Below are 26,503 nucleotides of genomic sequence, written 5' to 3' on the forward strand. Positions count from 1 at the left end.
AAACACCTCCATACCTACACTGAAACCAAGCACCACCCAAGGGCCAAAAAGTTCCAGAGCAAGACATACCACACAAATTTTCCAGCAACACAGGAACATACCCCTTAGCTTCAATATACAGGCTGCCCAAAGTCACACCAAACCCACTGACATCTCATAACTCATTACTGGACACTTCATTGCACTCCAGAGAGAACAAATCCAACTCCACCCACCAGAACACCAACACAAGCTTCCCTAACCAAGAAACCTTGACAAGCCACCTGTCCAACCCCACCCACAGTGAGGAAACTCCACAATAAAGAAAACTTCACAAACTGCCAGAATACGGAAAGGCCACCCCAAACACAGCAATATAAACAAGATGAAAAGGCAGAGAAATACCCAGCAGGTAAAGGAACAGGATAAGTGCCCACAAAACCAAACAAAAGAGGAAGAGATAGGGAATCTACCTGATAAAGAATTCCAAATAACGATAGAGAAAATGATCCAAAATCTTGAAAACAAAATGGAGTTACAGATAAATAACCTGGAGACAAGGATTGAGAATATGCAAGAAAGGTTTAACAAGGAGCTAATATATAATAAATAATGCAATAAATGAGATAAAAAACACTCTGGAGGGAACCAACAGTAGAATAATGGAGGCAGAAGATAGGATAAGTGAGGTAGGAGATAGAATGGTAGAAATAAATGAAACAGAGAGGAAAAAAGAAAAACGAATTAAACGATATGAGGACAATCTCCGAGACCTCTGGGACAATATTTAATGCCCCAATATTTGAATCATGAAGAAGACAAAAAGAAAGACCATGAGAAAATACTTGAGGAGATAATAGTTGAAAACTTCCCTAAAATGGGGAAGGAAATAATCACCCAAGTCCAAGAAACCCAGAGAGTCCCAAACAGGATAAACCCAAGGCGAAACACCCCAAGACACATATTAATCAAATTAACAAAGATCAAACACAAAGAACAAATATTAAAAGCAGCAACGGAAAAACAACAAATAACACACAAGGGGATTCCTATAAGGATAACAGCTGATCTTTCAATAGAAACTCTTCAGGCCAGGAGGGAATGGCAGGACATACTTAAAGTGATGAAAGAAAATAACCTACAGCCCAGATTACTGTACCCAGCAAGGATCTCATTCAAACATGAAGGAGAAATCAAAAGCTTTACAGACAAGCAAAAGCTGAGAGAATTCAGCACCAGAAAACCAGCTCTCCAACACATGCTAAAGGATCTTCTCTAGACAGGAAACACAAAAAGGGTGTATAAACTCGAACCCAAAACAATAAAGTAAATGGCAACGGGATCATACTTATCAATAATTACCTTAAACGTAAATGGGTTGAATGCCCCAACCAAAAGACAAAGACTGGCTGAATGGATACAAAAACAAGACCCCTGTATATGTTGTCTACAAGAGACCCACCTCAAAACAGAGGACACATACAGACTGAAAGTGAAGGGCTGGAAAAAGATTTTCCATGCAAATAGGGACCAAAAGAAAGCAGGAGTAGCAATACTCATATCAGATAAAATAGACTTTAAAACAAAGGCTATGAAAAGAGACAAAGAAGGACACTACATAATGATCAAAGGATCCATCCAAGGAGAAGATATAACAACTATAAATATATATGCACCCAACATAGGAGCACCACAATATGTAAGACAAATGCTAACAAGTATGAAAGGAGAAATTAACAATAACACAATTATAGTGGGAGACTTTAATACTCCACTCACACCTATGGATAGATCAACTAAACAGAAAATTAACAAGGAAACACAAATTTTAAATGATACAATAGACCAATTAGACCTAATTTATATCTATAGGACATTTCACCCCAAAACAATGAATTTCATCTTTTTCTCAAGTGCACACGGAACCTTCTCCAGGACAGATCACATCCTGGGCCATAAATCTAGCCTTGGTAAATTCAAAAAATCTGAAACCATTCCAGGCATCTTTTCTAACCACAATACAGTAAGATTAGATCTCAATTACAGGAGAAAAACTATTAAAAATTCCAACATATGGAGGCTGAACAACACGCTGCTGAATAACCAACAAATCACAGAAGAAATCAAAAAAGAAATCAAAATATGCATACAAACGAATGAAAATGAAAACACAACAACCCAAAACCTGTGGGATACTGTAAAAGCAGTGCTAAGGGGAAAGGTCATAGCAATACAGGCATACCTCAAGAAACAAGAAAAAAGTCAAATAAATAACCTAACCCTACACCTAAAGCAACTAGAAAAGGAAGAAATGAAGAACCCCAGGGTTAGTAGAAGGAAAGAAATCTTAAAAATTAGGGCACAAATAAATGCAAAAGAAACAAAAGAGACCACAGAAAACATCAACAAAGCCAAAAGCTGGTTCTTTGAAAGGATACATAAAATTGACAAACCATTAGCCAGACTCATCAAGAAACAAAGGCAGAAAAATCAAATCAATAAAATTAGAAATGAAAATGGAGAAATCACAACAGACAACACAGAAATACAAAGGATCATAAGAGACTACTATCAGCAACTATATGCCAGTAAAATGGACAACTTGGAAGAAATGGACAAATTCTTAGAAAAGTACAACTTTCCAAAACTGAACCAGGAAGAAATAGAAAATCTTAACAGACCCATCACAAGCACGGAAATTGAAACTGTAATCAGAAATCTTCCAGCAAACAAAATCACAGGACCAGAAGGCTTCACAGCTGAATTCTACCAAAAATGTAGAGAAGAGCTAACACCTATCCTACTCAAACTCTTTCAGAAAATTGCAGAGGAAGGTAAACTTCCAAACTCATTCTAGGAGGCCACCACCACCCTAATACCAAAACCTGACAAAGATGTCACACAAAAAAAGAAAAATACAGCCCAATATCACTGATGAACATAGATGCAAAAATCCTTAACAAAATTCTAGCAAACAATCCAACAACACATTAAAAAGATCATATATCATGACGAAGTGGTCTTTATCCCAGGGATGCAAGGATTCTTCAATATCCACAAATCAATCAATGTAATACACCACATTAACAAATTGAAAAATAAAAAGCATATGATTGTCTTAATAGATGCAGAGAAACCCTTTGACAAAATTCAACATCCATTTATGATAAAAACCCTCAAGAAAGCAGGCAGAGAAGCAACATACCTCAACATAATAAAAGCTATATATCACAAACCCGCAGCAAACATTATCCTCAATGGTGAAAAACTGAAAGCATTTCCCCTAAAGTCAGGAACAAGACAAGGGTTCCCACTCTCACTACTACTATTCAACATAGTTTTGGAAGTTTTGGCCACAGCAATCAGAGCAGAAAAAGGAAATAAAAGGAATCCAGATTGGAAAACAAGAAGTAAAACTCTCACTATTTGCAGATGACATGATCCTCTGTGTAGAAAAACTTAAAGACTCCACCAGAAAATTGCTAGAGCTAATCAATGAATATAGTAACATTGCAGGATATAAAATCAACACACACAAATCCCTTGCATTCCTATACACTAATCATGAGAAAACAGAAAGAGAAATTAAGGAAACAATTCCATTCACCATTGCAATGAAAAGAATAAAATACTTAGGAATATATCTACCTAAAGAAAGAAAAAACGTATATATAGAAAACTATAAAACACTGGTGAAAGAAATCAAAGAGGACACTAATAGATGGTGAAATATACCATGTTCATGGATTAGAAGAATTAATATAGTGACAATGAGTATACTACCCAAGGCAATCTATAGATTCAATGCAATCCCTATCAAGCTACCAACGGTATTTTTCACAGAGCTAGAACAAATAATTTCACAATTTGTATGGAAATACAAAAAACCTCGAATAGCCAAAAAAATCTTGAGAAAGAAGAGTGGAACTGGAGGAATCAACCTGCCTGACTTCAGGCTCTACTACAAAGCCACAGTCATAAAGACAGTATGGTACTGGCACAAAGACAGAAAAATACATCAATGGAACAAAATAGAAAGCCTGGAGATAAATCCACACACCTATGGACACCTTGAGAGAAGGCAATGGCAACCCACTCCAGTACTCTAGCCTGGAAAATCCCATGGACAGAGGAGCCTGGTAGGCTGCAGTCCATGGGGTTGCTAGGAGTCGGACACAACTGAAGCAACTCAGCAGCAGCAGCAGCAGCATGGACATCTTATCCTTGACAAAGGAGGCAAGAATATACAATGGAGAAAAGACAATCTCTTTAACAAGTGGTGCTGGGAAAACTGGTCAACCACTTGTAAAGAATGAAGCTCTAACACTTTCTAACACCATACACAAAAATAAACTCAGAACGGATTAAAGATCTAAACATAAGACCAGAAATTATAAAACTCCTAGAGGAGAACATAGGCAAAACACTCTCCAACATAAATCACAGCAGGATCCTCTATGACCCACCTCCCAGAATACTGGAAATAACAGCAAAAATAAACAAATGGGACCTAATTAAACTTAAAAGCTTCTGCACAACAAAGGAAACTATAAGCAAGGTGAAAATACAGCCTTCAGAATGGGAGAAAATAATAGCAAGTGAAGCAACAAACAACTAATCTCAAAAATATACAATCAACTCCTGCAGCTCAATTCCAGAAAAATAAACAACCCAATCAGAAAATGAACCAAAGAACTAAATAGACATTTCTCCAAAGAAGACATACAGATGGCTAATAAACACATGGAAAGATGCTCAACAGCACTCATTATCAGACAAATGCAAATCAAAACCACAATGAGGTACCATTTCACGCCAGTCAGAATGGCTAAGATCCAAAAGTCTACAAGCAATAAATGCTGGAGAGGGTGTGGAGAAAAGGGAACCCTCTTACACTGTTGGTGGGAATGCAAACTAGTACAGCCACTATGGAGAACAGTGTGGAGATTCGTTTAAAAGCTGGAAATAGAACTGCCATACAACCCAGCAATCCCACTGCTGGGCATACACACCAAGGAAACCAGAATTGAAAGAGACACGTGTACCCCAATGTTAATCACAGCACTGTTTATAATAGCCAGGACATGGAAGCAACCTAGATGCCCATCAGCAGACGAATGGATAAGAAAGCAGTGGTACATATACACAATGGAATATTACTCAGCCATTAAAAAGAATACATTTGAATCAGTTCTAATGAGGTGGATGAAACTGGAGCCTATTATACAGAGTGAAGTAAGCCAGAAAGAAAAACACCAATACAGTATACTAATGCATATATATGGAATTTAGAAAGATGGTAACGATAACCCTGTATGCGAGACAGCAAAAGAGACACAGATGTATAGAACAGTCTTTTGGACCCTGTGGGAGAGGGCGAGGGTGGGATAATTTGGGAGAATGGCATTGAAACATGTATATTATCATATGTCAAACGAATCGCCAGTCCAGGTTTGATGAATGATACAGGATGCTCAGGGCTGGTGCACTGGGATGACCCAGAGGGATGGGATGGTGAGGGAGGTTCAGGATGGGGAACACATGTACGTCCGTGGTGGACTCATGTCAATGTGTGGCAAAACCAATGCAATATTGTAAAGTAATTAGCCTCCAGTTAAAACAAATGAATTATTTTTTTAGATATTTTATTTTTATTTTTTTAATTAATTTTATTTTATTTTTAAACCTTACATAATTGTATTAGTTTTGCCAAATATCAAAATGAATCCAAAAAAATAAAAAATAAAAAAAAAATAAAACAAATGAATTAAAAAGAATAAAAAAAAGAAAGAAAACAAACTGACATTAGACAATCTGGCAGACTGCTCAAGACTGCTTTTGACTTCTTTTATAATATAGCATCTTCTATGATACAGGCACTGAAACTAAAGCAAATGGTGGAAGAATGGTTGGTACACTATAGAAGCATTTTTGGAAGAAAGAAAAAGCAAAAAACTCAGAGATCACGATGTTTCCATAAAGTTACACCATGTGTACCTGCCTCTCCTGCCTTCCCTTCCATTTCCTTCACCTCTGCTTCCCCGGAGACAGCAAGACGAACTCCTCCTTTTCCTCTTCCTCCCCAATCTACTCAACACGAAGACAAGCATGAAAACCTTCATGATGATCCACATCCACTTTAGCAAAGAATCATGCCTTATGGTTATCAAACATATCTGTTGTGTATGTGTTTTGCATGTCTTCATGTGAAAATCTAATAACTGTATGACAAGAACTGTATGGGATGTTTTTTAGCCATTCTCATCTTCTAGGTATGCATCGTATAGAAAATATTGTGTGCAAGATGTATTGCAATGGACAGCCTATCCTTACATAGGCAGAAGATGAGTGATATTTAATATGAAATTATTAGTGTGTTAGTTTTCTTATTGTTTTACAACTTTGCTCTGAAAGAATTACATTATTGTAAGGGATACCTCACTCTGTCTTGTAAATGGGAAAACTACATATAAGCCAGTCATCAGACCTGTTTTTTAAAGTAAAAATGCTTGATACTGATTATGAATATGACTATTATACTGTATGCCACAAAAATTTTAAAACAATTCACTCATTAGCATATAGGCTGAGCTACCATAAAGCAATCATATTGCTGTTTCTTCATTATCAGGGCATGAATCATAAGTGTAAATAAATATGAATTTCTTTTTTACATTATCTTTTCATTTGTCATATCTAGTGTTAATAAAATGTAAAACATCTATAGTGTTTGTATCACATAAAACAATACTGATGTAGCTACTGACAAATAACTCCTCTTGTAAAGAGATGACATAAACTTACAGTATCAATAAATACAGGACAGTACTGTGAATGTTTTTTCTCTTCCTTATGGATTTTTTTTTTTTGGATACTGCCTCGTTTCTTTATTCCAGGCTACTACACTGCCAGGGACAGTGATGGCATTTCCTGCCTTGACAGAAGGTAAGAACCTAGTCTGGAAAATAAAGAACGTCCTAACTAACACTGCAAATCCAAACAAGACCTAGTCCCCTTAGAGGGACAGAATATCCAAGGACCTACCATGGCTTCTGGAGGCTTCTGTGTAGCTTCCCCAAGACAGGGCTGGAGGAGAGGCACAGGGTGGGAATGGCCTCTTTCCTGAGCTGTGGGGGTGGCAGTTCCAGTCCCCTTCTACTCTTGACTGCTTTCCCAAGATGCCAAAAACACTCTCCTGCTGGCAGCCATGGCACATGGAGGAGACCTCCCCCACCCCGCCTCCACACAAGACAATCTTGCAGGGGTGGCTTCTCCAGCAAGAGCACTTGATCACCCTCCCCACCCCCAGTGATGGGAGACCAAGATTTTGTACTACTTTATTCGACAACCTATTTCGCACATCCACCATCTTATCTAGCTGACTCAGTGGGTTAGTATGTCAATACCTGGAATTGTCTCAGGGTCATGTGGATCATGGTTTCCAAGCATCTAAAAAATGGCTACAGACACTTGGGTTGTTCGCCACAAACCTGTGTCCTTCTGTGTGATTTGTGAGGCAGAGGTGACCTGCAGTTTGAACTCAGAAACTGAAAATCAACCCCCAAACCAACCAACCTATTAATAGCTCTTGTTGGGTGGGAAGTGGCTGGCAAGCCGCTTGCTCCTTGTTTGGAAAATGACTTCTCTTTCTAGTGAGAATGGGAAGTAGGGCGGCCCAAGTAAAAGGCTAATGAGTCAAGTGTTCAGAAATGTACGGTCACCCTTGTTTGGGGGACTGTTACCTTCTAAATTCCTCACAAAATATAGCTCACCCTTGCTGGCCGAGGCCATCTCTGGCAAGATAAAACCTTGCTACATGAAATGAACTTAGGGAGCCTGACACCAAAATCTTTTTTAAAAAGTGGGAGAGGGAGGTTGGGAGGAGGGTTTGGAATGGGGGAACACATGAATACCCGCAGCTAATTCAAGTCAATGTGTGGCAAAACCACCACAATATTGTAAAGTAATTAGTCCGCAATTAGAATAAATAAATAAATTTTAAAAAGTGTAGACAAGTAAAACCTTCTGCACCACACATGTAAGCTGCCGATGTTGGTGCTCAGTTCTCTTGGACTCTTTCCGACCCCATGGACTGTAGCCCACCAGGTTCCTTTGTCCGTGGGGTTGCTTCTCCAGGCAAGAATATTGGAGTGAGTGGCCATTCCCTTCTCCAGGGGATCTTCCCGACACAGGGATGGAACCCACATCTCCTGTGTCTCTTACACTGCAGGTGGGTTCTTTACCACTGCACCACCTGGTAAGCACCAACTCCTCTCCGCCAGGTAAATAAACAGAACACCAAGCCACAAAAGCTACCCAAGGGGCTGGTGGCTCGGGGAAGAGTCCAACCCACAGCAGGGCAGAAGGAGCAGGTGCAAATGTGCCGGAAATGTTGATTCTCCCATTTTGCCCCCTCAGGGCCTCCAGTTCTAACACTGCCCTGGGTAGCTGGGTCTATCTGGTTTGATACATAAAAGGTAGAGGTCAAACCCAACTCTCAGCTTCTTGTATTTCTAGTAGGGAAGGAAGGCAATGGCTTCAATCCCTCTGCCACAGGGCAGAGCCAAGATTCTCTGAAACTCAGGCAGATGGGACGTGTGGGAGGTTGAGCATCTTCTTATGGAGCATGAGTGTGCTAACCCCTAGAAAGAGTCAGTTCTCTGAGCACATGGTCTGGAAGCTTCTACCACCAACAGCTCATTGATTCTTGTCCCCTCTCCCTGATAAGGGGAGGGGGCCATGGAGACCCGTGAACTCTTCCCTGGTTTCCAGCCACCAGAAATGGTCTCCAGAGACGGGGTGGGGACAGGTATGGGCCCTGGCCCTGCTGGGTTCTCCTCTCCAACCCCTTTCAGTACAGCTAGACGAAAGCCTCTAGCTCTTAGGGAATGAAGCCCTTGAAAGGGATCTTGTTCTTGTCCAGAGTGCAGGCTGAAATACACTACAGGGTCACAAAGTTGAAGGGCTGAGTGGTGCTCTTGGCCAGCAGCTTCTCATGTAGCAGCTCTTAGGCTGTCTTCTTAAAGGGGGTGGTGGTGTCCATATGGGTCCCTGCCTCTATCAGGGCATTCATGATCCCAGGCAGTTGTTCTGCTTTGCAATGTGCACTGGGGGTGTTGTTGTCAAAATTGCGGCTGTCTAGTTGGCCCTGCAGTCAAGGGCACCTTGACCACCTGGATAGAGGGGAATGTGCCCACTTAGAAGGGAACCACATTTGTGGTTGGCGTCCACCGCCATGTGCAGGAGTGAAGACATTCTTGCTGTGATGGGCACACTTGAGCAGTAGCTCTGGTGCTTCATGTCCTCCTGATCCGGCCTGCACTCCACTTTCTCCAGCAGGTAGAACAGGTAGAGGATGATGGCCAGGGCCGTGGTGAACTGGGCTGAGTCCCTGGGCTCCTTGGGCCCGCTCAACTTTCCAGACCTTTGCACAGCACCCACATTAGATCTGCAAAGCCATCTGGCGTACTCAGGCTGCCCCTTGGCCAAGCAGTTCTTGAGCAATTAGGAGAAGAGTTCATCAAAGGACAGGAAACTTCTAGCGGTCTGAGGCTCCAGGTTGTTCTCCTGCATGTCCAAGGTGTACTTCCACTAGTGGATGCAGCACTAGATGCTGTCCAAGTTTGCCTACACCACATCCTGGTAGCGCATATAGTGGGAAGTGTCCAGGTGGGAGGGACCAGGACCGCTCTCAGGTCAACAGTGCCTGCATATGCTTCTCATTCCCCTGCATGATGAGTGCCTCCAATTCCTTGGTGGTGTTCACCTCCCTGGAATAGTCAGAGGCGAGGACTCGGGTTTAGGCAGATATATGTCCCCTGGTGACGCAGCTCCATAGCCCCCTACCAAGAGTTTCAGGACCCCAAGCAGATCCCATTTCTTAGCCATGTAGGTGGCTCCCAGCAGCTCCAAGGCTGTCAGGCAGCTTCCCAGCTGGTGCTCAGGTGTTCCTCCTGGGAAGAGCTGCAGCAGCAGGCACCCTGGGGCTACACACATGCCTGGCTGGTGGAGGGGCCTTCTTGGGCTATCCCTGGCCACGTCTCCTCCCCAGCAGGCTGCTCCTGGCTGAGGTCCTCCACGATGCTGGTGTGGTCTGTCATGTGGGCAGCCAGAGGTGGTGTTACGCCATAGCCATCCCATTCCCTGTGAGCCTGGCACCCAAACAGCAGCTGCAGGATACCCAGGCTGCAGGCCTTGGTGCAGTCACACAGGGCCACACTGTCCTTGATGCTGCACAGGTGCACCTGGGCACCCTGCAGTAATAGATAGCGGGTGATCTGGCAGTGGCCTGTGTAACAGGAGATCATGAGGCACGTGTGCCTATGTTGGTTGGTCACCTCCAGGTCCACCTGGTGTTCGTCTGCTGAGTAGCACAACACCTCCATGTGCCCCCTGAAGCAGTCAGCGCACAGGTGCTTCATGCACGTGCGCATGGTGTAGCTCACCAAGGCTCCACAGTACAGCAGGCCCTGCACCAGGTCCAAGGGGTCAGTGGCCTAGGTGGCCCAGGGTGGCTGCGCACCCTTGATGGTCTTGTCATTGAAGTGTACCAAGCCACCCGCCTCCAAGCTGGCACTGCACGGTCCACCTTACTCAACCACATATGCTGCTGCTAAGTCGCTTCAGTCGTGTCCAACTCTGTGCAGCCTCATGGACTTCAGCCTACCAGGCTTCTCCATTCATGGCATTTTCCTGGCAAGAGTACTGGAGTGGGATGCCATTGCCTTCTCCACAACCACATCTAGGTGGCTGTAATGGGAGGTGATGACAAGCGGCATCCCCACCTTAACCCCCCACCCCTTTCCCCCATTGGCCAACTCGCCCATCAGCTTGTCCAGCTCCTCCCTGTCCAGCCACTAAGCAGCCTCTGAAGCATCTACCACGGATTGCGTTGTATATGGTGGTGTGGAGGTCCACCATCTGGGCCTCCGCCAGGACATGGGCTGGCACAGGGAAGGTTAGAGGGACAGGGGACTGAGGACTGAGCCCAGAGGGGCAGGCTGCAGCCTTCACCATCTCCCCCGCTTCCATCCTAGGTGCATCTCCTTATCAATTTTCTTAATAACATTTTTTTCTCCAGCTTACTTGAAGAATACAGGATATAATGCATGGGTGTGAGTGTGTGATCAGTCGTGTCTGACTTTGTGGTTCCAGGGAGGCTCCTCTGTCCATGGAATTTTTCAGGCAAGAATACTGGAGTGGGTTGCTATTTCCTTCTCCAGGGGATCTTCCCCATCCAAGGATCAAACCTACCTACATGGCCCATCTATTACACTGGCAGGCGGCTTCTTTACTGCTACCACCCAGTTAATGCATATAACATACAAAATAGGTGTTAATCAACTGTTTGTGTTAACTGTAAGGCTTCCAGTCAATAGTAGACTTAGTAGTTAAGTTTTGGAAGAGTCTAAAGTTATACTTGGATTTTCCACTCAGAAGGGGGTTGATGCCCCTAACCCCCACGTTGTTCATGGGTCAGTGGAACTGTCATTGTGGCTTCCACGACTGAATATGTCACTGGGACAGTGCTTTGCATGCTTGTTCTAGGAAAGCTGGATAAAAACCAAAGGGAATTCTTTGGTTCAGGGATTGCCATGTGCAGAGAGATGACAGCAGAGTGTGCAATTCACTCCCCAACTCATCTCCCTATCCTCTCACAGGTGACGGAAGAGGAACAGCAGAGACTCCCTGGAGGACAAAGAGAAGTCACGGCCTTGATTAAGACTAAAATGTGGCAGGTAGATTATGACAGTAAAGCACCAATAGTACGGCCAGTGGAAAAAACTAGCAGGGGGTGCAGGCTCACTGTGGATTACCGCCAATGGAATGTATGTCGCTCCGGTGGCCCTGGCCGTTTGAGACATTGTGACTGTAAATGAACACACAGCACAGACTGACGGCACTGGGAGTGCTGTGTCGACTGCCTAGGCCTTCTCTTCTGTCCCACTGGACTTGGAAGACACTCCTCCATGGGTCTCTTGTGCTCCTACACATCTTGCTGAGTGTGACAGGAAAGCAAGACCCCAAGTGCTCTTTCCCTGGCATTTCTCAGGTTTGTGCTTACAGCAAATGATTCTGAAACTGGTTTCCAGGCTGCTGTTAGGCAGCCAGGTGCCCACGCTCAGGGGTCTTTCCTGTAATGCAACTCAGTGCACATGCAGGCATTTGTCAAGAATGATCTGAGTCACCCCTGTGGGAACTTGGGCTTAGGGAACTCACAGCCTATAAGGTTTAAAAAAAGGAACCTTCCCTGTTGATATAAGAGAAGAGACCTTTCCCTCCTTCACTTTTCTTAGAACATTTCCTTGATAAAACTGGTATTTGTAAACATTCCTCTGTCCCTTGGATATGTATGTAAATTTTAAAAGGGAAAATAAGCCTTCTGTCAGCATTACAACCCAGGAATATTTTTCTTATGGGCCTGGGGGCCATCTCCTTGAAATATAAACACCAAAGAAGACAGTGCTCTGTCTCACTGTCATCCTGGGAGCTTAGCCTGGGGGCCTGGCTGTAAGCTGGAACTGCTGCTGCTGCTGCTGCTGCTAAGTTGCTTCAGTCGTGTCCGACTCTGTGCGACCCCATAGACGGCAGCCCACCAGGCTCCCCTGTCCCTGGGGTTCTCCAGGCAAGAACACTGGAGTGGGTTGCCATTTCCTTCTCCAATGCATGAAAGTGAAAAGTGAAAGTGAAGTCGCTCAGTCATGTCTGACTCTTCACAACCCCGTGGACTGCAGCCTACCAGGCTCGTGCATCCATGGGCGTTTCCAGGCAAGAGTACTGGAGTGGGGTGCCATTGCCTTCTCCGAAGCTGGAACTACTTGCTTGTAATAAGAGATAGGAGAATTCTGATTTGCCTTTGGATAAAGGCAATTAACCTGGCTTCCCAGGTGGTGCTAGTGGTAAAGAACCCATCTCCCAATACAGGAGCTATAAGAGACACAGGTTTGATCCCTGGGTCAGGAAGACCCTCTGGAAGAGGGCATGGCAACCCACTCCAGTATTCTTGTCTGGAGAATCCCATGGACAGAAGAGACTGACAGGGTAAGGTCTACAGACTCTCAAAGAGTCAGACAAGACTGAAGTGACTTAGCAGGCAAACAAAGGCAATTAACTGGCACAGATGCCACTCCCATTACCAGCTGAGCTTAGGATGAACCATGAAAGAATGTAGAGAAAACGGTGCTCTCAGGTCCTCTTGTAGGACCACTAGTTGTCATTCATCTTAAGAACATGCAGGTACTGGACTGTATCTGCTCAGTTAAACAAATGGTTGATTTCTTGCTATCTTTGCAGTCTGATTAGCAGGTTGCCCATGATGCCAATCACTGTCTGGTTTAATACTCAGTAATGAAATCATTCTACTTCTATTCTACATTTGTGGAGAAGATTTCCTGGGTTGTCAGGAGATTGTATGTTTAATTTTCCACAACAGTATGCTGCTGCTGATGGGATGGCCTGAAAGTTCCTAAACTAAGCAGACCAGTGAAGGTAAATTATCAAATGCCTCCCTCTTAGCGCTTTGCTGTTTTCAAATACTACCTGGATGGATCCCACTCTCCAAATTCTAGATTTTCTTTTTGAGTAAACATGCATAATACAGGACCTAAAAATCCATCAGGGTCACCATCAGCTTTAATGGTGGGAAAGATGGGAAGCCCAGATGTTGCCTGCAGATCTTCTCTCTTGAATGGCCAATACAGCTCTATATGACATTTGGAAGGGAATCCATTTGAAAGGAAAATGCAGGCTTATATTGACCTGAGAAAGCTTTCTTTAATTTGGATGAATTAACATATACAGTGGTTTTTATTAGGACCTCATCCTCAGGCTTCCCTGGTGGCTCAGATGGTAAAGAATCTGCTTACAATGCAGGAGACCTGGGTTCGATCCCTGGGTCGGGAAGATCCCCTGGAGAAGGGAATGGCAACCCAATCCAGTATTCTTGCCTAGAGAATCCCATGGATGGAGGAGACTGGCAGGCTACTGTCCTTGGTGTTGCAAAGAGTTGGACACAACTGAGCAACTAAACAATTGCACTTCATCTCCAGCAAAGGAATTACTCATGTTTACAGGATAAATATCATCCTAAGAAGAAGGTTAAAAATTATTTGGGAAGATGGAGGAAATGGGAGAATTAAAGTCACTTTCTCTTTCACCAAACCCTCCTCCTCCTTTCTCTGCTGTCTCCCCTCCTTTTGCTCCCTTTCCATGGCAGCTCTTCATCTTCAGGCCTCAATCTGACCCCTAGTAAGGGTGAAGCTATGACCTTTGAGATGGGCAGTTAATCAGTAGATTTCCCTGCAAAGAGGGACAAGGAGACAGTAATGAATTATCTGCCCCGTGTGAGCTGTGTGTTTGTCTCATGCCCTAGCTCTGATTCGATTTCATGCTTAGCCTAGATTTTGACCTTCAAGATTATTTTCTTATCCACGAACTGTATAGCTAGGAAAGCAGAGATGACAAAGCAATATTATCAAGGAATAACTGGGAACTTGGATAAAAGAATGTGTCCCCCGCCCCTCCTCCCACGGTGGCTACAGGATGGAGAGTGGTTGCAGCAGTCACTTAGAAAAGACAAACAACAAAGGTGCTAGGCTGAAATGTACAGTATGGGAAAGGAAATCCAACAGTCATCTAATTCTACATTTTTCCTGACTCAATGACAAGATAGCTGGCCTTCCCTAACCACTTTGCCAATAAAGCTGATTCACTATGTAGCTACCCAGACTTGAAGCAGTATGAATCTACATGACCTTCAACTCTCCAACATTTATCATTGAGGCCTTCTTTTCGTGTGCCCAGGGAAGACCCACAGAAGTTTGCACAAGTACTTGGCAGTGTGTTTTCAGTTTACAGCCCCACACATGGGGATGTGCCCTGGTTGCTACACAGAATTCTGCAACAGGATTTGGTTATATGATTAAGCAGCAGGCATGTCAGGACTGGAAGGTAACATACCACATCAGAGGGAATTGTGGCCAAAAGACACTGACTATATGCCACCTCCCACAACCATGGAAGAACTAATGGCTTGAGGGGCCCACTGAGAGGGCCTGCAAATGGCCGTACTTGAAGCCTTTCTGCTAAAAGTGAGCTGGGAGAAATCAAGGCAGTATACTCGGAAGACTAGTGAGTTCCCTGTTGATTTTCATCGGCAGTTTGTTGATACTTTCTCAAGATTTACCAGCATGGATCCAGGGCAGTGTTCTGCTGTACTTTTGTGTCAACAAAGGACAGTCTATTATATAAAACTTAGCAGCAGCTGCTCAGTTTTGGGATAATCTAGAGAAAGTGGAAGAAGAAAAGAAGCAGTTAAACATAGCCCAGCAGGCTCTTCTGTCCATGTAATTCTCCAGGCAAGAATACTGGAGTGGATTGCCATTTCCTACTCCAGGGGATCTTCCCTACTCCAGGGGATCTTCCTGACCCAGGGATGGGATCCAGGTCTCCTGCACTCCAGCTAGATTGTTTTTCATCTGAGGTAGGCATGTTTGGCACTTGGTTACAACTATTTTTCAAGGGAAGAACCCCTACTCTGGACAACATGTGAAGGGAGCCAAGGTAGGTGGCAAAACTGTATGCCATTATTACATGAGGCCAAGACACTTAAGAGGGACTGTAGAAAGAGACTCCTGAGAATGCAGACCTTGCAGGAATAAGGAATCAGGAAAGGCCAGGACAAAACCCTCAGCTAGGAAATAACAGCCAAAAGGCTCAAAATTAACTTATTGAAGGAATCTTGGAGGTAGAAACTGGTGAACCACAAGTTTCAATACCTTGCCCTCAGGCTAATCTATGCTTGCCTTTTCTGAAAAGTATCAGTGCTGGAAAAGATTCTTGAGAGGCCCTTGGACAGCAGGGAGATCAAACCAGTCAATCCTAAAGGAAATCAACTCTGAAATGTCATTGGAAGGACTGATGCTGAAGCTGAAGTTCCAATATTTTGGCTACCTGATGCAAAGAGCTGACTCATTGGGAAAGATCCTGATGCTGAGAAAGACTGAAGACAAAAGGAGAAGGGGGCAGCAAAGCATGAGATGGTTAGACAGTATCACCGACTCAAGGGACATGAATTTGAGGAAACTCTGGGAGATACTGAAGGACAGGGGAGCCTGGTGTGCTGCAGTCCATGGAGTCATAAAGAGTCGGATACGACTTAGCGACTATACAAAAACAACTGGTGCTGTTTATTCTGCAGTTTCCTGAGAAATGTGTCACTTTCCATCTAGTGGTGAGTCGATAATCACCACTGAAGTTTGGCATTTCAGATCAGCCTTCTACTCGCTCCTTTTCTTCCAGTTTCCCACAAACACAGGTCCTCTGATGACAAGGATGCTTTCTCACCTTCTCCTGTAAAACTACTAGCAAGAGATATGCTTGCAAATTTTCTATGCAGGATAAAAGCTACCATATTCTGTAAACTAGATGGAATGCTTATGGCTATCCCACCTGGTTTGGTTATTTATGTGCCTTCAGAGAGGAAAGGGGCATAGGAAAGAGGGTTGTGCCAGAAAATTACCCCAAATGGAAACAATCAATATATGACTTTGGGCCCTAGAGAACAATGATACTGGTTTAATTCAAGATACAGAAGCTTACCAAAAGGATAAGCTATGGCCATGTGTAAAACAATATCCTTTGTTGAAAGCCCAATTCAAGGGAATAAAATCAGTTATAAAAGAATTAGAAAAGCCAGGAATAATTTTAAAAAGGAAATTCACCCTCTTATTCATCCATACTTCCAGTAAAGAAGGAAGGTAAATTTGATGAAGATGGACAACCACCATGTAGATTGACACAGAGTTTAGAGAAGTAAATAAACCTGTTGTTCCATTAACTGCTTCAGTTTCTAGCCCTACCAGCTATTCTGACTTTGGGACCATAGTTTGTAAAGTTTTTCTCAGTGTTTTGCTCTTTTTTATGTTTCTGTAGCTAATGAATCTAAATTCTTATTTGCTTTTACTTAGTAGTATGTGCTAAGTCGCTTTAGTCGTGTCCAACTCTTTGCAGACAGTCCTGTGGACTGTAGCCCTGCAGGCTCCTCTGTCCATGGGATTCTCCAGGCAAGAATACTGGAGTGGATTACCATGCCCTCCTCCAGGTGATCTTCCCAACCCAGGGATTGAACCTGTGTCTCTTACGTCTCCTGCATTGCCAGGCAAGTTCTTGACCATTAATACCACCTGGGAAGCCCTGACTCCAGTATTTATGGCAAAGAATTACTCGTGGGTTCCAAGACTCTCTATTGTTTTCTCTAGACACTCAGAGGAAAGCTAAGGGGAATCTGGCCCATGGAGGGACATCTATAATTATTCACTATGTAGATGATTTTATGGTAGCCTCCAAAACTGAAGAGTAACACAAAGCTGGCATTTTGGCTTTGTTACAATTCCCTACTTCAGTGGGGCACAATGCCTCCCTAGACAATTTCAAATACTGCCAAACTGAAGGAAAATACTTGTATCTGTTGTCAGGTAAGGCTGTAATTTAGCAGATCAAGGAGCCTATTACAATAAAATGACTTAATTTGGGGCACAGGTAGGGCATTGCAGACAGTGGATCCCAGCTTCTGCAGAGAGGGCAAAACTTCTGGTGGAGTACTAACCTAAGGCTCTGATTTGGCCCTTAGAATTTGAAGAGGTTTCTGAACAGCTGAAACTGACTACAGTCTCTCCTGCAGCTTTAAGGATTCCAAATTTTGAAAAACTTTCCCACTTGTTTTGTCATGAAAATAAAGGCACTGCTAGTGGAATTTTAACTCAAAAGGTAGGATTAGACTATAGACCAAAGGCACCTTTCTCAGTTCTTCTGGAGACTGTGACACTGTGAGTGCATGGATGTCTCCAACTGGTAGCAACAGCCACCACACTTAGTGAAAAGACGCACACCCTTGCCCTGGGTCACTTACTTGTACCTCTCACAGGCTGTGACAGCTATCCTACAAGTGCCTAAGATTCAGCACTTATCACTATGCCATTTGACTAACTGTGAATAAGCATTACTATCCAATCTGAATCTTGTACTTGGAAGATGCAATCTTTTTTTTATATTCCTTTTTTTAAAAAAAACTTTATTGAAGTATAGTGATTTACAATGTTGTGTTATGTGTTAATATCTGCTGTACAGCAAAGTGATTCAGTTATACACATATATATTCTTTTTCATATTCTTCTATTATGAAGCTATATCACAGAATACTAAATATACTTTGCTGTCTTATACAAAAGGATCTTGTTGTTTATCCATCTTATACATAATAATTTACATCTGCTAACCCCAAACTTCCAACCCTTCTTCCCTCCCCACCCCCACCCCATTGGCAACCACAGCTATGTTCAAAAGATGCAATCTCCTAAACCCTGCTACTCTTTACCAGTTCCTAACCAAAGAGATGACCACAAGTGTACAATGGTGGAAATTCTCTGGCAGTCCTGTGGTTAGGACTTCCACTGCAGGGGGCATGGGTTTGATCCCTGGTCAGGGCACTAAGATCCCGCATATTGAGTAGTGTGGCAAACAAACAAAAATCCAAAAGACAAACAAAATTAAAAAAGATCAAACAAGCGTACAATGGTACTAGCAGAAGACACTAGGCAGCAACTGAATTTTTCTGATACTTCTGTTCAAACTGCATACTTCAGGGAATTCCCTGAGGGTCCAGTGGTTAGGACTCTGTGCTTACACTGCGAGGGGGGGCCAGGTTCAATCCCTGGTTGGGTAACTAAGATCCTGCAAGCTGCGTGGTGCAAACAAAAAAAATTGCACACTTGATAATGTTTACTGATGTGCCACGCATCCAAGATGAAAAGAGTCCATCTCGAGGCTTCATATGCTGGGGTGACTGCTCAAGAAATCTTGGAGGATTATGTTTTGCCTGGAATTTAATCTGCACTAACAGCCAGGTTTAGAGAAGGCAATGGCACCCCACTCCAGTACTCTTGCCAGGAAAATCCCATGGATGGAGGAGCCTGGTAGGCTGCAGTCAATGGGGTTGCTAAGAGTCGGGCATGACTGAGCAACTTCCCTTTCACTTTTCACTTTCATTCATTGGAGAAGGAAATGGCAACCCACTCCAGTATTCTTGCCTGGAGAATCCCAGGGACAGAGGAGCCTAGTGGGCTGCTGTCTATGGGGTCGAACAGAGTCGGACATGACTGAAGTGACTTAGCAGCAGCAGTAGCAACAGCCAGGTTTACCCTGCTTATTTAACTTATATGCAGAGTACATCATGAGAAACGCTGGGCTGGAGTAAGCAGAAACTGGAATCAAGATTGCCAGGAGAAACATCAATAACCTCAGATATGCAGATGATACCACCCTTATGGCAGAAAGTGAAGAAGAGCCTCTTGATGAAAGTCAAAGAGGAGAGTGAAGAAGTTGGCTTAAAGCTCAACATTCAGAATACTAAGATCATGGCATCCAGTCCCATCACTTCATGGCAAATAGATGGGGAAACAGTGACTGACTTTATTTTTCTGGGCTCCAAAATCAATGTGGATGGTGATTGCAGCCATGAAATTAAAAGACGCTTACACCTTGGAAGCAAAGTTATGACCAACCTAGACAGCATATTAAAAAGCAGAGACATTACTTTGCCAACAAAGGTCGGTCTAGTCAAGGCTATGGTTTTTCCAGTAGTCATGTATGGATGTGAGAGTTGGACTATGAAGAAAGCTGAGCGCAGAAGAATTGATGCTTTTGAACTGTGGTGTTGGAGAAGACTTGAGAGTCCCTTGGACTGCAAGGAGATCCAACCAGTCCATCTTAAAGGAAATCAGTCCTGGATGTTCATTGGAGGGACTGATGCTGAAGCTGAAACTCCAATACTTTGGCCACCTGATACGGAGAGCTGACTCATTTGAAAAGACCCTGATGCTGGGAAAGATTGAGGGCAGGAGAAGGGGACAACAGAGGATGAGATGGCTGGATGGCATCACCGACACAATGGAAATGGGTTTGGGTGGACTCAGGGAGTTGGTGATGGACAGGGAGGCCTGGTGTGCTGCGTTTCATGGGGTTGCAAAGAGTCGGACATGACTGAGCGACTGAATTGAACAGCCAGGTTAATAACAGCTCTAGGGCTGCAAATCTTGGTTCAAGACCCAAAGAGAGCCTACATACTGATAGTAAATATGTGTTTGGTGTCTGTTGTGTAATGAGACAAATTTGGGGAAAAAAAAGGGGGGAGGATTCTTGACTTCAGTGGGAACTAAAATATCTCATGGAGAATCAATATCCAAGTAATTAGCACCTTTGCAGCTACCTGTTCAGACATTAGTAATCCATTGTAGAGCCCACATAGGGCAGAATGAGCAAATTTCTAAAGGCAATGATTTTGCTGACAGAGGTGCAAAAGTCACTGTTAAAACAAAGCCAATTCAACTTAGAAGCCACACTTCTAATACAACAAGAAACTTTCATTTTGTTTTAAATAATATGTCTTCTGAACCTGCTGAGCTTGTACGTGCAGGGGGTGGGGCCCCGTGGCTTCCCCCTGCGTCTCCAGGCCACCGAGGTCTCTATCAATCCTGTGGAATTCAACCCTGACTTCATAGTGCGTATGATACCCAAAGTGGAGTGGGCGGCGCTTCTGGAGGTTGTGGACACCCTGCATCTGACCGAGGTGCCTAAAGAGCCGATTCAGGGATATGAGCATAACGAGGAATTTCTGAGAAAGATGCACCACGTGCTGCTGGAGGTGGAGGTGTTGGGCACCCTGCAATGCCCAAAGTCAGGACGTCTATTCCCCATCAGCCGTGGGATCCCCATATGCTGCTGAGCGATGAGGAAACTGAGACTTAAACTGTGCCAGGCACCAGTTTCTCACTCTATGATTGTGTGTATCTTTGTTTACACATATCTTGTTTGCTAGTCCTATTCTGTGTATCCCTAACCCTGGACCCAGTGACACACCACACACAGTGTTTTTGAGCTCGATATTATACATTTTTCTCATTAAAGGTTCAAAACCAAAATAATAATAATAATAATAATACGCCTTCTAAAAGGAAATGAACAAATGGGTTAAGAAAAAGGCTAAAAAGAAGTTTGACTATACTATGGAAAGTACCTAACAATATAATTCCTATTCCATGGTCTGTATACTTGGCTGGTATCATTGTGTCATCAACAAACTCAGTTAAGAGCAATTTTAAAGGCATGAGACTCTCACTACAACTATCAAAAAGATGAGCTCACTCAAAACATATTAAAGAGATGTGCTATCTGTCAGCAGAATTCTGTACAGGCTACTCCCATGGTAAGCACCAGAAATTTTCCCCAAGCAACTTAGCCAACAGGAACTGCTAGTAGTTGGATTTCACAGAAGTGATGCTGGCAGAAGGTAAGAGGTTTTGTCTACTTATGGTGTGTATGATGTCAGAATGGCCTGAAGTTTTCCTTTCTTCAAAAAGACAATGCTCAGGCAATGGTAAAAGTTCTCTTAATAAATATAATTTACACCTTGGGGATACCAGGCATATTGAATCAGACAGAAAGTCACTTTATTTCCACTGGGTGTTCAGGAATTATAAAATGTTTGCAGAATTCTATAAGCTATCATACACCCTATCATTCTTAATCCTGTGGACATGTATTAATACAACAAATGAATCAAGCTCTGAAGAAACTTACTTGCCAAGATTCAGCAACCAATTAGGGTAAAAAGGCCTACAGCTTTACCACTAGCTTGTTAGAAATTAGAGCACCCTTGCCAGCAAGCATGAAATCACTCTCTTTGAACTTATAAATAGCAGGCCTATGAATTTTGGTCTGAGACCATGTCCTGTGCCTAATTTAACTGAATCTTCCCAAAATCACACTCAGGTCTTAACAGGGTTTCTCTCTTCCTCAGAAACTCTGAGACATAAAGTCATAAGAACCTGGAAGGACCCCCTGGAAAAAGTCTGCCACATCTATCAAAAAGGAGATCTCATCTACATAAAAGTGTCCCAGGAAAAGACAGGCTGTCCCCACACTGGGAGAAACCTTTTCAAGTGCTCATTCCCCATGAAGGCTATCCAAGTTAAAAAAAATTGGATCCATGCTTTTCCTGTGAAGCTAGCACCTCAGGAGGACTGGACTGTTGCTCCCACAAAGGACTTGAAATTTAAGTTTTCTAGAGTGACTGATACTGGTGTTGAGCTCAACTGAAAAGAGGTTGAAGGGTAGCAGAATACGCCACTTTGGCATAAGGATTATTTTGAGCTGAATGGAGTTGAGAAGAAGCAGGTACAAGAAAAGCTCCCTGCCCTCCCATTTGCCTAAAAGCAAGATAAAAATTTTCAAGGGAGACTAGGACTCACATATATACACTACTATTTATTTAGAAAATAGATAACTAATAAGAGTCTACTGAATAGCACAGGGAACTCTACTCAACATTCTGTAATGACATATACGGAAAAAGAATTTTTAAAAGAATGGGTATATGTATATGTATAACAGATTCACTTTGCTGTACAGTAGAAACTAACACAACATTGTAAATCAACTATACTACAATAAACATTTTTTAAAGATAAATTTTCAACAACGTCTCTCTTCTCTTCTCTACCAGGAGGACAAAAGTTAATCACGGGAGGCAACTTTAGATCCTTTCAGCCTGGAGATGGCACAAACTTTATTAACTAGCCTTTATCTACCATTAGTCTCCTCCCATATATTTACCTTCCCACAGTATGCTGCCCTTGGAAGATTAAAACTGCTTTCTTTTGTCCTGTCATTTCCCCATAAATTTACTGTTCTTTGTTAAAGATGCTATATGAGCAAGCGTTCTAAGCTGCAGCTTTGAGTTACTACTCATTGTTCCCTGGGTATCACCCATATATACTTGAGGTATATAAGTTAATAAACTTGTTTTTGCCAAACATCGACATGAATCACCCACGGGCACACATGTGTTCCCCATCCAGAATCCCCTCCTACCTCCCTCCCCATCCCATCCCCCAGGGTCATTCCAGTGTACTAGCCATGAGCACCCTGTCTCATGCATCGAACCTGGACTGGTGATCCACTTCACATATGATAATATACATGTTTCAACGCTACCCTCTCAAATCATCCCACCCTCACCTTCTCCCACAGAGTCCAAAAGACTGTTCTTTACATCTGTGTCTCTTTTGCTGTCTCGCATATAGGGTCATCGTTACCATCTTTATAAATTCCATATATATGCATTAGTACTGTATTGACAGAGAAGGCAATGGCACCCCACTCCAGTACTCTTGCCTGGAAAATCCCATGGATGGAGGAGCCTGGTGGGCTGCAGTCCATGGGGTCGCTAAGAGTCCGACACGACTGAGCGACTTCCCTTTCACTTTTCACTTTCATGCATTGGAGAAGGAAATGGCAACCCACTCCAGTGTTCTTGCCTGGAGAATCCCAGGGATGGTGGAGCCTGGTGGGCTGCCGTCTATGGGGTCACACAGAGTCGGACATGACTGAAGCGACTTAGCAGCAGCAGCATACTGTATTGATGTTTTTCTTTTTGACTTACTTCACTCTGTATAATAGGTTCCAGTTTCATCCACCTCATTAGAACTGATTCAAACGTATCCTTTTTAATGGCTGAGTAATGTTCCACTGTGTATACATACCACAGCTTTCTTATCCATTCATCTGCTGATGGACATCTAGGTTGCTTCCATGTCCTGGCTATTATAAACAGTGTTGCAATGAACACTGGGGTACACGTGTCTCTTTCAATTCTGGTTTCCTCGGTGTGTATGCTCAGCAGTGGGACTGCTGGGTCATATGGCAGTTCTATTTCCAGTTTTTTAAGGAATCTCCACACTGTTCTCCATAGTGGCTGTCCTAGTTTGCATTCCCACCAACAGTATAAGAGGGTTCCTTTTTCTCGGCACCCTCTCCAGCATTTATTGTTTGTAGACTTTTGGATAGCAGCCATTCTGACTGGCATGAGATGGTACCTCATTGTGGTTTTGATTTGCATTTATCTGATAATGAATGATGTTGAGCATCTTTCCATGTGTCTGTTAGCCATCTGTATGTCTTCTTTGGAGAAATGTCTGTTTAGTTCTTTGGCCCATTTTCTGATTGGGTCGTTTATTTTTCTGGAATTGAGCTATAGGAGCTGCTTGTATATTTTTGAGATTAATTATTTGTCAGTTGCTTCATTTGCTATTATTTTCTCCCATTCTGAAGACTGCACTGACTTTTAAAATTCATCCTATGGTGATTTTCCTAACTGCTTTATTTTGCTGTTATATGGACTTGCTAGATATTTAGGTGGCCGCACACTGCCTAGACAAAGGTAGAAATTACAATGGAGATAATTAGAAAAGTGTGCTGTTATTATAAATTGAAAGTGCAAGGATTTTTAAAAATGGAATTTTCCCTGTTACTGAAAGAGATCTTCTCCCTTTCCTTAGAGTATTTCCTTGAGAAAACTGGTATTTGTAAATGCTTCCTCTGCCACTTACATATATATCAAAATATATGTAAATCTTTTAAACGGTTAAATAAGCCTTTTGTCAGCATTATAACCCAGGAATGTTTTTCTTAAGGACCTGGGATTTTCTTAAGGGTTTTCTTAAGGGCCACCTCACTGACATGTAAACATTAAGGAAGATGGTACTCTATCTCTCTGTCACCTTATCCTAGGTGCCTGGCTCTAAGCTGTAACTATCTGATTGTCATAGAGAAAAGAGAAGTTCAATTTTGCCTTTGGATAAAGGCAATTAACTAGCACAGATAGCCACTCCCATTATCAGCTGAACTTAGGATGAACTACAAAAGAATGTATGACAAATTGTCCTGTTAAGTCCTCTTGCATGAGGACTTGATAAATTATCATGTGTCTTGAAAACCAGCATGTAATGGACTCTATATGCTCTGTCACAGAAAAGGATGAATGAGATTTCCTTCTGTCTTTGCAATCTCTTTAGCTAACTGCTTGTGATGCACACTGTGGTCTGCTTTGATGCTTGTGTGCTGTGCTGTGTTTAGTCTCTCAGTTATGTCCGACTCTTTGTGACCCCATGGACTGCAGCCCACTAGGCCCCTCTGTCCATGGGGAATCTCCAGGCAAGAATACTAGAGTGAGATGCCATTCCCTCCTCCAGGGGATCTTCCCAACCTAGGGATCGAACCCAGGTCTCCCATATTGCAGGTGGATTCTTTACCAGTTGAGCTACCCAGGAAACCCAGCTTTGATGCTTATTCCATAACAAAACCATTTTCTATTTTATATTTGCAGAGACTTCATGGGTTGCCAAGAGCTTTAACTTTTTTTTCCCCTAAAATGCAAACATGCTGACTATGGCTACTGATTTTTCTGTGACTATAAAGTATCCCATCACTGACTCTGGTCTTCCATGTGGGAGACTGAACAACTGGACGTTGGCTGTAGCTCCAGAGTCAATAGATATCAAAGGGAGTACTGGTCAGAGTTATAAGAATAGCCTTGAGTTCTGCCTGCTGAAGGGTGTGCCCACGTAGGCCAGAATAGAGCTCTGATTCAGTGGGTTCCTGTTAAGGGGAACACAGGAGGAAGTCCAGCATCCATAAACCCAGAGCCTGGCTGGGGGCAAGCCCCTTGAGCTTTTTATCAGTCAAAGAAAAAGGGAAAATACAGCTTTGATGAGAGAAAGTTCTTCTTTACAGAAACATTCCAGCCAATAAATCCAGAAGGAATGACAGAATTAGAACATCACCATTTTGTAACTCCTCGTGAATTAATGGGGCTTCCCTGGTGGCTCAGATGGTAAACAATCTGCCTGAAGTGCAGGAGACCTGGGTTTGATCCCTGGGTTGGGAAGATCCCCTGGAGAAGGGAAAGGCTACCCACTCCAGTATTCTGGCCTGGAGAATTCCATGGACTGTACAGTCCATTGGGGTCACAAAGAGTCGGACACGACTGAGCGAATTAATGATCTAGGTAATGATAAAAATCAATCATCAGATAAAAAACTAATGAGGAACCTAATAAAGAATGGATCAGGCTAACAACCTCTAATATCACAAAAAGAATCAACCAAACATTTCCTGGAAATTTTCAGATAATTCTCTGGCAGACTCTCCAGGATGAGATTACAAAGAGGCTTTTACTTTCTATGTATTATTAAGCACTTTTTGCAATAATAATGATCATTGGAAAAATAAAATTTATATGTTTAAAAAAATTTTTAAATGGACTCCAAAGGATTTCAGAGTCTACCACCCTTACCTGCTTCTGGTTCATACACCCTATTATGGCAGCTGGGTCAATGAATATGGCTGGAAAGGAATCAGCTCTTTTCAGCTAATCCCTGGGTAATTAATTAAGATCAGGGGTTATAGGGACATATTTTGACAATGTGGGATCCTCTGTTGAACATCCTAGGTATAATATTTCTTTCACCAAGTGACCTAGACCAGCCTGGCTGCTAACCCTCTGGATGGCAGCCCAGCCAGCAGTGGGGGAGCCCACATATTGAAACTTAATTCTTGTTCAGTTACCTGGATTCTCTCGTTGGATGAACACTGTCCTAGATCAAAAGGCTAATTACTACTTGGTTCAGTA

General features: G+C 43.0%; 1 protein-coding gene and 2 pseudogenes across 5 annotated transcripts in view; 1 reads left to right on the plus strand and 2 right to left on the minus strand.

The window, feature by feature from the left end:
• The window catches only part of LOC147340450 (zinc finger protein 81-like), a 125,865-nt gene that overhangs the window by 79,232 nt on the left and 20,130 nt on the right, over positions 1 to 26,503 (minus strand). The gene's annotated exons all lie outside the window — the stretch shown is intronic.
• LOC147340453 (protein fem-1 homolog A-like) lies at positions 8,831 to 11,124 on the minus strand (annotated as a pseudogene).
• On the plus strand, positions 20,420 to 20,781 carry LOC147340454 (multifunctional methyltransferase subunit TRM112-like protein pseudogene; annotated as a pseudogene).

Source organism: Bos grunniens, chromosome X (assembly GCF_055505025.1).
Source record: "Bos grunniens cultivar Pamir isolate PY7600 chromosome X, Bosgru_T2T1.0, whole genome shotgun sequence".
Classification (NCBI taxonomy): Eukaryota; Metazoa; Chordata; class Mammalia; order Artiodactyla; family Bovidae; genus Bos; species Bos grunniens.